This window comes from Dasypus novemcinctus, chromosome 21, assembly GCF_030445035.2.
Source record: "Dasypus novemcinctus isolate mDasNov1 chromosome 21, mDasNov1.1.hap2, whole genome shotgun sequence".
In the NCBI taxonomy this organism is placed as follows: Eukaryota; Metazoa; Chordata; class Mammalia; order Cingulata; family Dasypodidae; genus Dasypus; species Dasypus novemcinctus.
The window spans coordinates 4,951,490-4,966,422 of record NC_080693.1 but is presented as its reverse complement, the minus strand read 5'-3'; positions in this window follow the sequence as shown (position 1 = coordinate 4,966,422).

The window sequence follows — 14,933 nt, the reverse complement described above, 5'->3', positions numbered from 1 at the left end:
ATTATGACTAGTAACGGAAGAAATTGTAGCATTGATGTGGAGAAAATGGCCATGGTAGTTGCTGAGGGCAGGGAGACAGAAGGAGAGATGTGATATGGGGGCATTTTTGGGACTTGGAGTTGTCCTACATGCAGGGACAGATACTGGGCATTATATATCCTGGCAGTAAACTACAATGTGATCTATAATCCATGTGGTGCAGCAGTGCTCCAAAATGTATTCACCAAATGCAATGAATGTGCCACAATGATGATGAAAGGGGTTGCTGATGTGGGAGGAGTGGGGGGAAGGGGGTGGTGTATATGAGAAACTCATATTTTGTAATGTAACATTTTTTGTGATCTATGTATCTTCATAAAAAAACAAGAAAAAATAAAACAACTTAAGAAGGTTTAAAGAGAGAAGGAAGAAACTCAGACCTTACATTTTCATGCTATTCCATTGCAGATTAATGGAGTACTTTAAATCTCCCTGTCCCACTTTCCATCTATTACACTTTTGCTTTTCTTCTGGTCTTTCCTTCCCTCTTTTCCTCCTGGCTTTCTAGTATAATCTTTTGGTGAAAACCAATTTTCACATCCAATATGGCAGTGCAAATAGGAAGTATGAGGAGAACTCCCCACTCCCAACTGGCTTAAGAACAATATATTCATGTGGGTTTTCATTTCTCTTGAGGAGGACAAAGAACTTGTTCCACCTGGAAAATAATTACTTCCCTCAGCTATGTTGGGGGAGTATAAAATAGAGAATTATGCAACAAGAGAAAGTATTGACAAAACTACGAAGGATTTTAAAACTCTAAGGAAGTTGTAGCATTCCCATTTTCATATCCATTTTTCAGATTTGTTAAGTCAGAACAAATCCTCTTCCTATTATTCTGATCCTTGGTAGGGTAAAAAAATTGGAAAGGGTACAAGTGTTATTTAATTGCTTTTCATCAGGCTAAAAGAACCCAAAGGTTTCTGTGAATCTTAAAAGATTTTTAATGGATTGTACAAAGCGTGGGACTATATAATAATGGGAATTTACTGGTGGAAGATGGGCTGTGGTTAACAGAACAATTATGAGAAATTCTCTCATGAAATATACCAAATATATATTAATACAAGTTGTTAATCATTAGGTAGATTGGGAGAAAAAAATACCAAATGCAAAGTATGGGCTATAGTAAGTATCAATATTTTGACAACAGTCTTTCATAGTTTTTAAAAAATGTGTAAAAACAAATCAAAGTGTTGATGGTAAGGTGGTATATGGGAATCCTGTATGATGATATGCATATTTGTTTAGTAAGCTCACAACATTTAGTATACACTTATTGTTTATGGATGTACAGGTATGAATGATATACATCAATAAAATTTTATTTAAAAATATATATTTCTAGACTTATCAGGCAAGAAAACACTTGCCAGTGGAGAAATTTACTGAATGATGGTTAATGGGAGAAAAATTTCTGAGATATTTGAGTTATATATGGCGATCATGCTAATTAACACCTTCCTTGATAAAATGGATTGATTTCAGAGATTAATCCACAGTGGGTTAAAACATGTCCTATTGCTTTTGTTCAGCAAAGGAGCTTTCAGTTAGGTCTTTCAATGATTTTGGATCCTGGCATTAAACAAATTCTATTTGCTTCTGCTGGTTAGGACTTTTGATAAAAAGTAATGGTCTGATTTTACAATTTTTAGGAAAGTGCTTAAATATATGGATTTTTTTTCTTTTTAAATACTTTCTTGATTTTCCCTTTTCAGGTGGTGACAGGATGAACTCACAGAGGAAATGCAAATTATTAGATATTCAGTCTATACTACCATCTTGGCTTCAAGTGGCATTTTCAAGGGATTCCATTATGCTTTTTTCAAGACTTTCAGTCTGCTTCTGATACATGAACTGCCATCTGGTGGTTGTGCAGAAGCTTTCAAGGTTCTATGAATAGTAAATCTGACAGCAATGATTACAATCAAGCAACCTAACTAATGTTTGTGGATGACTTCTTACCCCATCCATTTCCAATTATCTGAAAGATTCTATGTGCTCTTTTCACAAAATGGGCAATCAATTAGCATTCTCTTTAGACAATTGTATAGGGAACGTAAATAAAAAGAGATGTTACTGCAGCACATTGCTATGCCTCATTTTGTTCATGAATGTCTCAAATTGTATATACAGAGGAGGTTCAAAGTAGAGAACTGTTTTTGATTGGATAATATTGACAACATAATTTGCTGATATTGAAGGACAAAGGAGTCAAATGTTTTGAAATCAGCACTTAAAACCAGTACCCTGAGAATGGAAAGTCTTAATGAGCAAACTCTTTTCTTCATAAAAATGTCTGTTTATTCAGATGAACCTAATGAGTGTACAGATATAATGAGTTATAAGAATTTCCTGAAGCAAACAATGAAGTTATTTATTGGTTTGCAGTCTTAACTTCCTGATCAAGATTTGCAGGAGCACATAGTTTTGCAGAAGACTCAGTTTTCAGTGTAGCCAGCCTCAACTGAAATATAGATACTCTCAGTCTAGGAAAGTGATTAATTCAGATCTGCACCACTGTTTTCTAAGTCTTCATTGAGCATCAAGTTTTCCATTGTGAGTTAAACCACTCTAAGAATCAGGTTTTTATCTGTTTTTTGTTGGATAATTAATTGAATGGGATAGTGGCTATGCAATAACATTGCAAAATTGAGTATCACACTTTAGGCTACAGAGTAAAATTAAATAAGTATTAGTATTATTATTCCATATAACCCATGAGTTAAACATGTTCGTACCAGATTAGGGGGAGGACAGATCCTACTTTCAATGCAAAAAAAACCAGCAGATTTGGATGTGCCGTTATTAGGTAAATTATCTATTTTTATTCTGAAACCTTATTTCTTAGGTTACTTAGCAATATAGATGGAACAAAAGAAATTCTGCAGACTATAATAAGGCAGAAACATATGTACTACTCAACTGAAATATTTTTCCCACAAGTGATCCTGCCCCCTTTCTTCAAAGCAAAAATGTTAACGATACAGATAATGCTAACCCAATTCCCTCTCTGTCTCCACTTCCAGAGGCAACAATTATCTTTTGGTTGGTGTGTCTCATTCCCAAGCAAGGATTTTTTCTCAAATTTTAATTGTGGCATGCTCTGCATGCAGGAAAATATACAAATCTTAATTGTAGATTCTGATGAATTGTAACTTATAAATACACCTGGATGATGAATGTTTTTGTAAATGTATACATCAAAATAAGATACAAATCAAGATATAGAATACATCTAGAGAATAAGAAGTATGTTGGCCTCACAGCATTTTAAAATTAAATTGAATTAACAACACATAAACATTTCAAAATTGAGAAATGTAATATAAATACAAATTTCTGGCTTCCTTTAAAATTCTAAAATCCAAACCACACTAAACTCACAGTAGCTGCTACCCAATGCAGACAAGCTGTAAGCTCCCTGGTTGTCCCACATTGTGCCTGTTGTTATGTGAAGTCCATTTCATTCTTGTCATAACTTGCAACTCATTCCCTAAAGAAGACATCTGTGTAACACTTCAAAAATGTGGCGAATGTAAAAAGGCTGAGAACAATTGCCTAGCCAACTTAGGCAGGCAGAGTTTGAGAAGCAGTGTCCCAATCCCCCACTAGCTAGGTGACTTTGGAGGCTGATGTCAATGCCATGAACCAGAAAAATCAACCAGCTTCTATAGGTATTTGCTGCCCTAAGGGTGGTCCTTGGTCAGAAGCATGGGCATCATCCATGAGCTTATTGGAAATGCAGTCTCATTCCCCATCCAGATTTTCTAAAGCAGCATTTACATCACTTGTTTCTTTTTAAATTTACAATAATAAACTTTCTTTTTAGAGAAGTTTTAGGTTCACAGAAAAATTACACTGAAAATATAGGGGTCCCATATAGCAATCCCCTAACACAAATATATGTTTAACAATATCCCCGTGTCTTCTGAGAACATCAGTGTTGGAGATGCAGTACCCAGTGCCCTGTGCCTTAGTGGAAAAACCACCCAACAGATCTTACTGCTGGGCTGCAGAGTATCTTAGTTCACCAGGGTTGCTATGAAAATACCACTTACTGGTTTGCCATAAATAGCTCATATATTGATTGAGTCACAGTTTTGAAAGCTAGAAGTCTAAAATCAAGGTGTCCACAAGGCCGCATTTTCTCCAAAGTTTGTAGATTTCTGTTGGTGGCAGTCTTCCATCATGTGGAGATTGCTCTCTCTGTAGTTTCCTTTATTTCAGGCCTCTTCTGCTATCTTACTTCCCTGTCTAATTTACTTTGTAAAGAACTTAAGTCAATTTGGATCAAGGACTGTCCTCCTGCAGTTTGGCCACATCTTAAGTGATAATATTTTTCAAATGTCTTATTTATGAATAGGTACATACCCACAGGAAACAGGATTAATTCTTGAACATATCGTTTGTGGAGAACATGATTCACAATTGATTCATATGATTCACATGATTAAATTCCTAAGTTACCATTTTTCTAGATCCTTGACCAACTTGCTATATTCTGTTTTTAAATTAATAAGCCATCCTAGGATGTGTGAAGCAGTATCTGAAGTGGCTTTGATTTGCATTTCAATTTATGACTAGTAATTTTGAAGAAGTTTTCATATGCCATTTGATTATTAGTCATTTGTATATCTTCTTTGAAGAAATTTTTTTCAATATCTTTGCCCATTTTGCAAAAGGATTGTTTTTCTTTTCATTGAGTTTTGCTATTTCTTTGTATATTCTGGCTGTTAAACTCTTATCAGATATAGGTTTTGTAAATATTTTGTCCCATTCTGTAGGTGCTTTTAACTGTCTTGATAATGTCTTTTGCCTTGCAAAAGTTTTTAATTTTGAAGAGGTCCACTTTACCTGTGATTTTCTTTTGTTGCTTGTGCTTTTTCTGTCATATCTAAGTAAGTACTTCTACATCCATGGTCATGAAGATTTCACTCTAAGTTTTAGCATCACTCTTTTTGATCCAGGGAAATAAAAACTTGTAGTGCCCCACACAGCCTAGTATCACCCACAGAATGGGTGCTCAAGACATGCTAAATGATGGAAAATAGACTCATATGGTTATAACATTAAAAGATTAAAAAGGTTGATAAGTAATGCTTATTGTAGAGATTTAACAAAAAGTAAACCACTTTACAAATGTAAAAACTCTATTCAACCTCCAGAAATGTCAAGCATGTTTAAATGAAAATAATTTGAATTTGAAATTAGATATATTCAGATCAATCCTCTTATTTTTCAGGAAGATATTTTAAAATCTTAACTTTCTAAAAAGTGTTGTATACTCTGTTAAAAATTGTTTTCAAGAAAAACCAGCAAGATGGCGGCAGAATAAGGTGCTCCTAGAGTCAGATCTTGCTATAGGGCAGTTATTAAATACCCAGAGATCTCTGGAGCTAGCTGAAGAACCTGCTTGGGAGTTCCAGGAGGCCAGAAGAGCATACTGCAACATCCTGAGGAGAATGGAAGGAGGAGACTGCCTGTCTACAAGAAAACTCATAAGTAGAGTGCTCCACACCAAGGAGGCCAGTGCCCATCCTCCACTGGAGGCACAAGCCACCACAAGAGCTGTTCTGTGGCTGGAATTGAAAGCTCCACTTTCTCAAAACAGGAGAGGAAGAGATGGTTGGGCACCAATTTCAGCTACGATGAGGAAACTCAGTGGGCAACAGTATAATGCTGAAAACAGCTAAAGTTTGAGCCTGTACAGGTCAGAAAGTGGCCAGGAGCTACCATCTTAACTCCATGCCTGGCATGAGGTGAAGCAAGGAGGACTGAGGATCCAGTGCGGGGGGAGGGACAGGCTTCTTCCCATCCAGATCATATTGCAGGTCTAGCCTAGGCCCCAGTGCCACCTCCAGCAGGGAGAAAGATATGGGGACCTGTGCCAGCCTCTCTGGGAAATTACCTGCCAAGCCATGGAAACTGGTGATAATCCTAGTCTGGGGGCATGAGTCGCCCCAGGAGCTGCTCTGTGATGGGAATTGGAAACTCCATTTCCCAGGAACAGGGGAGGAGGAGATGGTTTGCTGCTGCTTTCAGCTATGCATTGGGATGCTTGGCTGGCTAAGAGATAACCCTGGGAACGGCTGAGGTGAGAACCAGTCCAAGTCAGAAAGAAGCCAGTAGCCACCATTCTGACTCTGCCCCCAGCCTGAGGGGAAGCTGGGCTGACTGAAACTCTCAGTATAGGCAGGAACCATTTTCTTTCATGCAGATCAGCCTGCAGCCCTAGCCTAGGCTTCAGCCCCACCTCTGGTGGGGAGGAGGCTGGAGAGCCCTGCACCTGCCTATACAGAAAACTGCAGAGAACTTGGGCTGGTATTTACTGAAAATCAGAAGTCTACTAGGGCAACTGCAGTCATCTTAGGACCCGCACTGCATAGATTGCTGTCCACACTTCCAGCTCCATCCCTGCCCCAGGCAGAGGAGAAAGGGATGTGAAGTCTCTCAGGGCAACTACAGTCTAGGCCTGCATGTGGATTTTTCCACACAGCTGTGATTCTGTCCCTACCCCTTGCAAAGGAGAAAGTTGGAAGAAGCTTCATTGGTCCCTCATGCAATGAGGGCAGCTTGAGCCTCCACAGCTTACAGGACCAACTACCTGCTTGGCTCCTACTGCACAACCAACAAAGGAGAAACTATAGGAAGCCCTAAACTAAAGAGAAAAACTGTACCCAGAATAAATACTCTAGTAAGCCAGATATGAAGACGCCAACAAAAAATTACAATCCACACCAAGAAACAAGAAGCCATGGCCCGGTTAAAGGAACAAGATAAGCCTCCAGATGACATAAAGGAGTTGAGACAACTAATTATAGATGTTCAAACAAATCTCCTTAATAAATTCAATGAGATGGCTAAAGTGATTAAGGATATTAAGAAGACATTGGATGAGCACAAAGAACAACTTGAACACATGCATAGAAAAATAGCTGATCTTATGGGAATGAAATTAAAAAAACATTGGAATCATATAATGGCAGATTTGAGGAGGCAGAAGAAAGGATTGGTGAGCCTGAAGAAATAGCCTCTGAAAGGGAACATACAAAAGAACAGATGAAGAAAAGAATAGAAACATTGAACAAGGTCTCAGAGAAATAAATGACAGCAAAAGGCATGCAAACATATGTGTCATGGGTGTCCCAGAAGGAGAAAAGAAGAGAAATGTCAGTTGTCCATACTTTGGAGTTTGTGTTTCTGTGTGATGGAGCTGGACTTAGATGTGATCTTTGTCCACAAGTCTCTCCTGTTACTTTTACCAGAACTGTAGTTGTTGCTGGAGATTAATGTATACCCAGGGGACCTGAATCTCTGGACTGGCCATGTGATAGCCAGGCCCTGAGCCTCAATAGACTTGCAACTCCTACACTCTGGTTTATCGGACTTACCCCACTCAGCTAACATGGAGGTGAAGAAGGTCAACTACCACACCAGGGAGTCAAGAGTGCCTACAACTGAAAACAGAACGATTGCATCCAGCATCCATGTGGAATTTAGGGCCCCTCTTGATATAGATGTGGAGTGGACACAACCATTCTAAGGTCCACAGGATGGAGGAATAGAGTATGGAAAGAGAAAAGGGGCAGAAGGAATATTTAAAGAAATAATTGTAGAAAATTTCCCAACCCTATTGAGAAACTTAAATTATCCCTATCCAAGAAGCACAATGTTCTCCCATCCAAAAAAATCCAAATAGACCAACTCCAAGGCACATACTCACCAGAATGTCAAATGCCAAAGACAAAAAGAGAATTTTGAAAGCAGTAAGAGAAAAGCCATGCATAGCATATAAAGGATATCCAACAAGATTAAGTGCTGATTTCTCACCAGAAACCATGGAGGCAAGAAGACAGTAGTCTGATATATTTAAAATACTACAAGAGAAAAACTTGCAGCCAAGAGTATGGATTAGAGTGGACTTACTGATATTCTATTCATGAACTATTGTGATTAGTAATCAAAGAAAATGTGGCATTGGTGTGGAGAAAGTGGCCATGGTGACTGCTGGGGGTAGGGAGTGGGAGGAAGAGATGTGATGTGGGGGCATTTTTGGGACTTGGAGTTGTCCTGGGTGGTGCTGCAGGGACAGTTATCGGACATTGTACGTCCTCCCATGGCCCACTGGGTGGACTGTGGGAGAGTGTGGGCTATGATGTGGACCATTGACTATGAAGTGCAGCAGTGCTCAGAGATGTATTCACCAAATGCAATGAATGTCTCATGATGATGGAGGAGGTTGTTGTTATGAGGGGAGGAGTGGGGTGAGGGGTGTGTGGGGTATATGGGGACCTCATATTTTTTTAATGTAACATTAAAAAAATAAAGACAAAAAATTTGGAAAAAAAAAAAATGAAAGGAAGATTATTGGTAAGAATAACTACAAGGATAAAAAGATAAAAAAATAAAATATGACATATATAAGCTAAAAAATGGCTAATATAAGTGCTACCTTTACAATAGTAATATTGAACTTTAATGGATTAAACTCTCCAATCAAAAGACACAATGTTGTCAGAAAGGATAAGGAAATATGACCCATATATGCTGTCAACAAGAAAATCAGGGATAAAAAGAGGTTGCAGGTGAAAGGTTGGAAAATCATTGTACATGCAACATTAACCAAAAATGCAGGATTAGCTATAATAATATGAGGTAAAATACATTAAATGCAGAAATGTTGTAAGAGACAAAGAAGGATAGTATATAAAACAGTTCATCTACCAAGGAGAAAGAACAATCATAAATATGCATCTAACTAGGGAGCCCCAAATTACATGAGGCAACTACTAGCAAAACTGAGAGAAGATATAGACATCTCTACAATTATAGTGGGGGAATTTAGTATACCTTTATCACCATTAGAACAAACAGTTCAACATAGGTTAAATAAAGAAACAGAGATGTTGAATAATAAAGGAAGTAGAACTAATGAACTTTTACAGAAAATTACAACAACAAAAAATCAGGTGGATATACATTCTTCTTGAGTGCTTGATGGATCTTTCTCCCAGATAAATCACATGCTAGGTCATAGAACAAGTTTAATGATTTTAGTAAGATTGAAATTATACAAAGAACTTTCTCTGACCACAACAAAATAAAGCTGGAAGTAAATACAGTACAGAGAACCAGAATAGGCACAAATATATGGAAATTAAACACTCTTAATCAATGAGTCAAGGAGGAAATTGCCAAAGAAATCAGTAACTATTAATACACAGAATTCAACAAATCTCTTAAAAAGATTAATCACTGTGACCAAGAAGAATTTATCCCAGGAATGCATGCTTGTTTTAATAAAGAAATTCCATCAATATATACACCCTATTCATAGAATGAAGAAAACAAACAAATGAATATCTCATTTGACAAGGAAAAAGCATTTGAGGAAATCCTCAACTCTTTCAAGATAAAGACTCAAGCAAAACTAGGAAAAGAGGAGAAATTACTCAACTTGATTAAGGGCATTTATGAAAAATCCATTGTTAACATAAAGATGAAGTAGATATGCTTTCCCTCTTAAACAGAACAGGACAAGGAAGCATGTTTTCACCACTACTCTTCAGTATTGTACTAGGAGTTCTAGTATGAGAATTTCAGCAAGAAGAATAAATAAAATACATCTAAATTTGAAAACGTCAAAATTAACTTAAAAAATATATGTATATATATCTCATATATAAATCATAAAGGTACCACAAAAAAGCTATTCTTTTTAGAAAATATGAGAATACTCATAACTAAAATGGTTGAAAAATTAAAAGAGGAAATAGGGCCAAAGCAACAAAAGAGGTGAAACAGGGATATGGGGGCAGAAAATGTATATGCTATTGCAGCTAATTTGGTATCTATTCAAATTAGTAGGTTACAGAGATAAGTTTTGTAATACAAACCCCGTGGTAACCACAAAGAAAGTATTTTAAAAATATACAGAAACATTCCTGAGGACTATAGAGACACCCAGGTCCTACAGTCATGGCAGATGGCTCTGGAGTTCAGTGCCTTGTCAGAGGGCCCTACTTTGGAATTTGTGCTCCTGAGTGAGATGGAGTTAGACTCAGATGTGACCTCTCTACACATGTCTCTTCTGTCACTTTTATTGAACTTGGGGTTGGTGCTGGGGTAGGTGTATGCTCAGGAGATTTGAGTCTCTGAACTGTCCATGTACCAGCTGGGCCCTGAGTCTCAGCAGAGTTGCAACACCTACTCTCCGGTTCATTGTACCCAGGTCAGCTAACAGGAAGGTGAGGTTGGTCAACCACCACATCAGGGAACCGAGAGAGTCTACAACTGCAAGGGAGGAGAATCACATCCCTCCGCCATGTCTGATCTAAGCCCTCGATCGATTTAGAGGTGGAGTCGACATCACCATCCCAGGATCCACAGGATGGAGGAATAAAGTATGAATTAGAACTATTGTGACTCTAGCAATGGAAGAAATTATATGTGGAGACAGTGGCCATGGTAGTTCCTGAGGGCAAGGAGAGTGAAGAAGAGGTGTGATACAGGGGCATTTTTGGGACTTGGAGTTGTCCTGAATGATATTCCAAGGACAGGTGCAGGACATTATATATCCTGCCATAACCCACTGAATGGACTGGGGGAGAGTGAAGACTGCAATTTAAACTCTAATCCCTGTGTGTAGCAGTGTTCCAAAATGTATTGATCAAATGCAATGAATGTGCCACACTGATGAAAGAGTTGTTGATGTGGGAGGAGTGGGGGGTGTGGGGAGTGGGGTATGTGGGAGGCTTTTATATTTTTTAATGTAATATTTTGTGTGACCTATGTATCTTTTAAAAAAAGACAATAAAAATTTTCATTTTCAAAAAAATTATAGATGGAAACAGAAATCAGAATAGGGGTCATTTAGATACATCACAAAAGATCAAGTATACAGAAGAGTAGGGAGAAATATAGAAAAAGAGTGACAAATAAAAAACAAAGGATGAAATGGCTTAAGTACTGCCTTTGGGAATATATATATAGCTGGATTCTACTGCTAGCATTTTATTAAAGATTCTTGCTTCAATATTCATGTGAGAAATTGGACTGTAATTTTCATGTGTTATCTTTTTTATTAGTTTTTAAATTTTTTTCTTTATTTTTAAAGGAACATTAGATTATATAAATGTTACCTCAAAAATGTATGGATTCTTCTATATTCTACCCCCTCCACCTCCCACACTTTCTCCCATTAACAACATATTTCATTTGTGTAGGCCATTCACTACAATTGGCAAACATATATTGAAGCATTGCTACTAAGCAAGGTCTATAGTTTAGATTATGTTTTACACTTTGCACCATGCAATTTTATTGCTTTTGACAAGATGTATAATGGCTTATATCTGTCATTGCAATCTGGTTTGGTATCAGGTTAATTTTTTCCCCCATTCTAACCACTTCAGGGTAATTTTTGGCATCATAGAATGAAGTGTACCCTCTTATTCAATTTTTAAAATATTTTCATAAGAATTGGAAATTCTTCTCCAAATGGTCAGTACACCACATCAGTGAAACCATCTGGTCCTAGACTTTTCCATTTAGGACAACTTTGATCATTGACTTAATCTCTTTACATGTTTACATGTGTTTAGATTTTCTATTTCTTCTTAGGTTATTTTTATGCATTTAGAAATGTCAGTTTCATCTTGATCATCTCGTTGCTTGGCCTTTAATTCTTTATAGTATTATTTTATAATGCTCTTTATTTCTTTATGATCAGTAATGATGCCCACATTTTTATTTCTCAGATTAGTTATTTGTGTCTTCTCTTTTTTCTTCATAAGTCTAGTTTATTTTGTTAATTTTATTGATCTTTTCAAGGAGCCAATATTTGGTTTCATTTATTTATTTATTTATTTTTAAAGATTTATTTATTTCCCCTCCCCCAACCCCCAACCCGGCTGTCTGTTCTCTGTTCTATTTGCTGCATCTTTTTTTTTTTTGGTCCACTTCTGTTGTTGTCAGTAGCACGGGAATCTGTGTCTCTTTTTGTTGCGTCATCTTGCTTTGTCAGCTCTCTGTGTTCGAGACACCATTCCTGGGCAGGCTGCACTTTCTTTCGCACCGGGCGGCTCTCCTTACTGGGCGCTCTCCTTGCACGTGGGGCTCCCCTCTGCGGGGACACCCCTGCGTGGCAGGGCACTCCTTGCACGCATTAGCACTGTGCATGGGCCAGCTCCACATGGGTCAAGGAGGCCCAGGGTTTGAACCATGGACCTCCCATGTGGTAGATGGATGCCCTAACCACTGGGCCAAGTCTGCCGCCCATATTTGGTTTTATTAATTCAATTACTTTTTTCTCTTTTTTAATCCATTTATGTCCACTTAAATCCTTAGTATTTCCTGCTTTCCAATCACTTTAGTTATTTTTTGGCTCTTCCTTTTCTTTTTCCTCAAAATACAAAATTAGATCTTTAATATCTTTCTTCTTTCCTAATGTAGACTGTTTTTGCTGTTGACATTTTTATCAAAATCAAAATGTGGAAACAACATAAATATCAATCCATTATTTGATAAGAAAAAATGGCATATATATCCACTGGAATATTTTTTGGCCATATAAATACAGAAAGTAGTGATAAATCCTAAAGCACAGATGAACCTTGCAAACAACATGTTGCATGAAATAAGGCAGATATAAAATATAAATATTATTCCATTTATATGATATGGTTTCTGCCTCTGTCTTCACAAGACATTCTCCCTTGTGCGTGTTGTCTCTTCTCAAGTTGGAGAGATTCTCACCCTACCAGATATCAAGTCTTATTACTCAGCAGAAAGGCCTTGAACCAGGGAAAGACAAAAAATCCATTGAAACTATCAAAAACCCCTGCATGAATTGAAACTTGATATATGACTTAATTTTTATTATCAACAATTAAAATGATGGGCTAATAAATAAATGGTCTTGAGAATATTAACTATTCTTGAAGGGAAAATAGTAATAGTCTTACTTTACAATATGCACCAACAAAAACTATATAGAGGATTAAAAGCTTACAAACAAAAAGTGTAACTTCAGAATATTGAAAAATAGCTATTACTTTAGATTTTCAAGGGAGGAGTGGGGGGGTGAGGTGGGGGTATGTGGGAACTTCATATTTTTTAATGTAACATTTTTTGTGATCTATGTATCTTTAAAAAAAGACAATTTAATAAAAAAATAAAAATAATTGAAATATTTTAAAAAAAACTATAAATGTATAAAAGGCCTCATTTGATTTTTTTTTAACCAGTTAGGTAGATATGACAAATTAATTAAAAAGATAAGCTACCGATTTGGGCTATTTTTTTAATGTAACAGGTAAAAGTTTAATTTCTGAACTATATAAGGTGTTTGTAAAAACCAATTAGTTAAAGAACCCTGTCACTACCATGGGCAAAAAAAATATGAACAGGCAATTACAGAAGTAGAAAGTAAAATAACCAACAAAAATTGAAAAAGTTCCTAATTTTCACTTGTTATCAGTTAAAAAATAATGTATACCATTGAACTGGCAGAAAACTTTCAAAGGCTGACAAAACTTTTGATTTTTAAGTGTTGGTGAGGTTGTAGAAGGGCAATTCTCAAACAGTTCTCCATTTAGTCATAAAGTAATCAAGGTTGATAGAGGTTCTAGTGTTTTCTAATATGTCCATTTCAATACTCGGCACCAAGAGTTACCACAGAGAGAGAAGAGAGTACAGATAATTCACTTATTTTTCTATGATAGAGCCAGGAAGTGAGATGTACCATATCTGCTTTCTCCCAATTAGCAGAACTTACCTCATAGTACCAACTGAAAGTGTTTAATTTTGAGGAGGTCCCATTTAACTATTTTTATTTTATTTTATTTTTAAAAAAATATTACATTAAAAAAATATGAGGTCCCCATTCACCCCCGCCGCCGCCACACCACCACTCCCCACACAGTAACACTCTCCCCATCATCATGAAACATCCATTGCATCTGGTGAGTACATCTCTGGGCATCGCTGCACCCCATGGCCTGTGGTCCACACCATAGCCCACACTCTCCCACGTTCCATCCAGTGGGCCATGGGAGGACATACAATGTCCAGCAATTGTCCCTGCAGCACCACCCAGGACAACTCCAAGTCCCGAAAATGCCTCCACATCTCATCTCTTCCTCCCATTCCCCGCACCCAGCAGCCACCATGGCAACTTTTTCCACACCAATGCCACATTTTCTCGATTATTAACCACAATAGTTCATGAACAGAATATCATTAAGTCCACTCTAATCCTTACTGTATTCCTCCTTCCTGTGGACGTTGGATTGATTGTGTTCATTGCACATCTATGTCAAGAGGGGGCTTAGATTCCACATGGATACTGGATGCAATCCTCCTGCTTTCAGTTGTAGGCACTCTAGGCTCCATGGTGTGGTGGTTGACATTCTTCAACTCCATGTTAGCTGAGTGGGGTAAGTCCAACAAATTAGAGTGTAGGAGCTGAAGTCTGTTGAGGCTCAGGGCCTGGCTATCATATTGTCAGTCCAGAGATTCAAATCCCCTAGATATATCTTAAACCCCAGCACCAACTACAATTCCAGTAAAGTAGCATGAAAGTCTTGTGAAAAGAGATCACATCTGAGTCCAACTCCATCATGCAGAAACACCAACTCCAAAGAAGGGCCAACTGACATGGCAGTGTTCTATGGTCATCTGCCATGACCATAGTACCTGTTGGTCTCTTAAGCCCTCAAAAGGACCAATACCTGGGGTTGTATCTACTTTATCTGTCTCTGGGACTCTGCTCAGGTGTGCATAAGGGCAATCCTTCTGACAACCTCCAGACTCTTTTTTAGAGACTCATAGCCATATAAACTCATTTGTCCTTTCCATTTCCCCCTTAATTTAGGTCAAACAGCATTTTT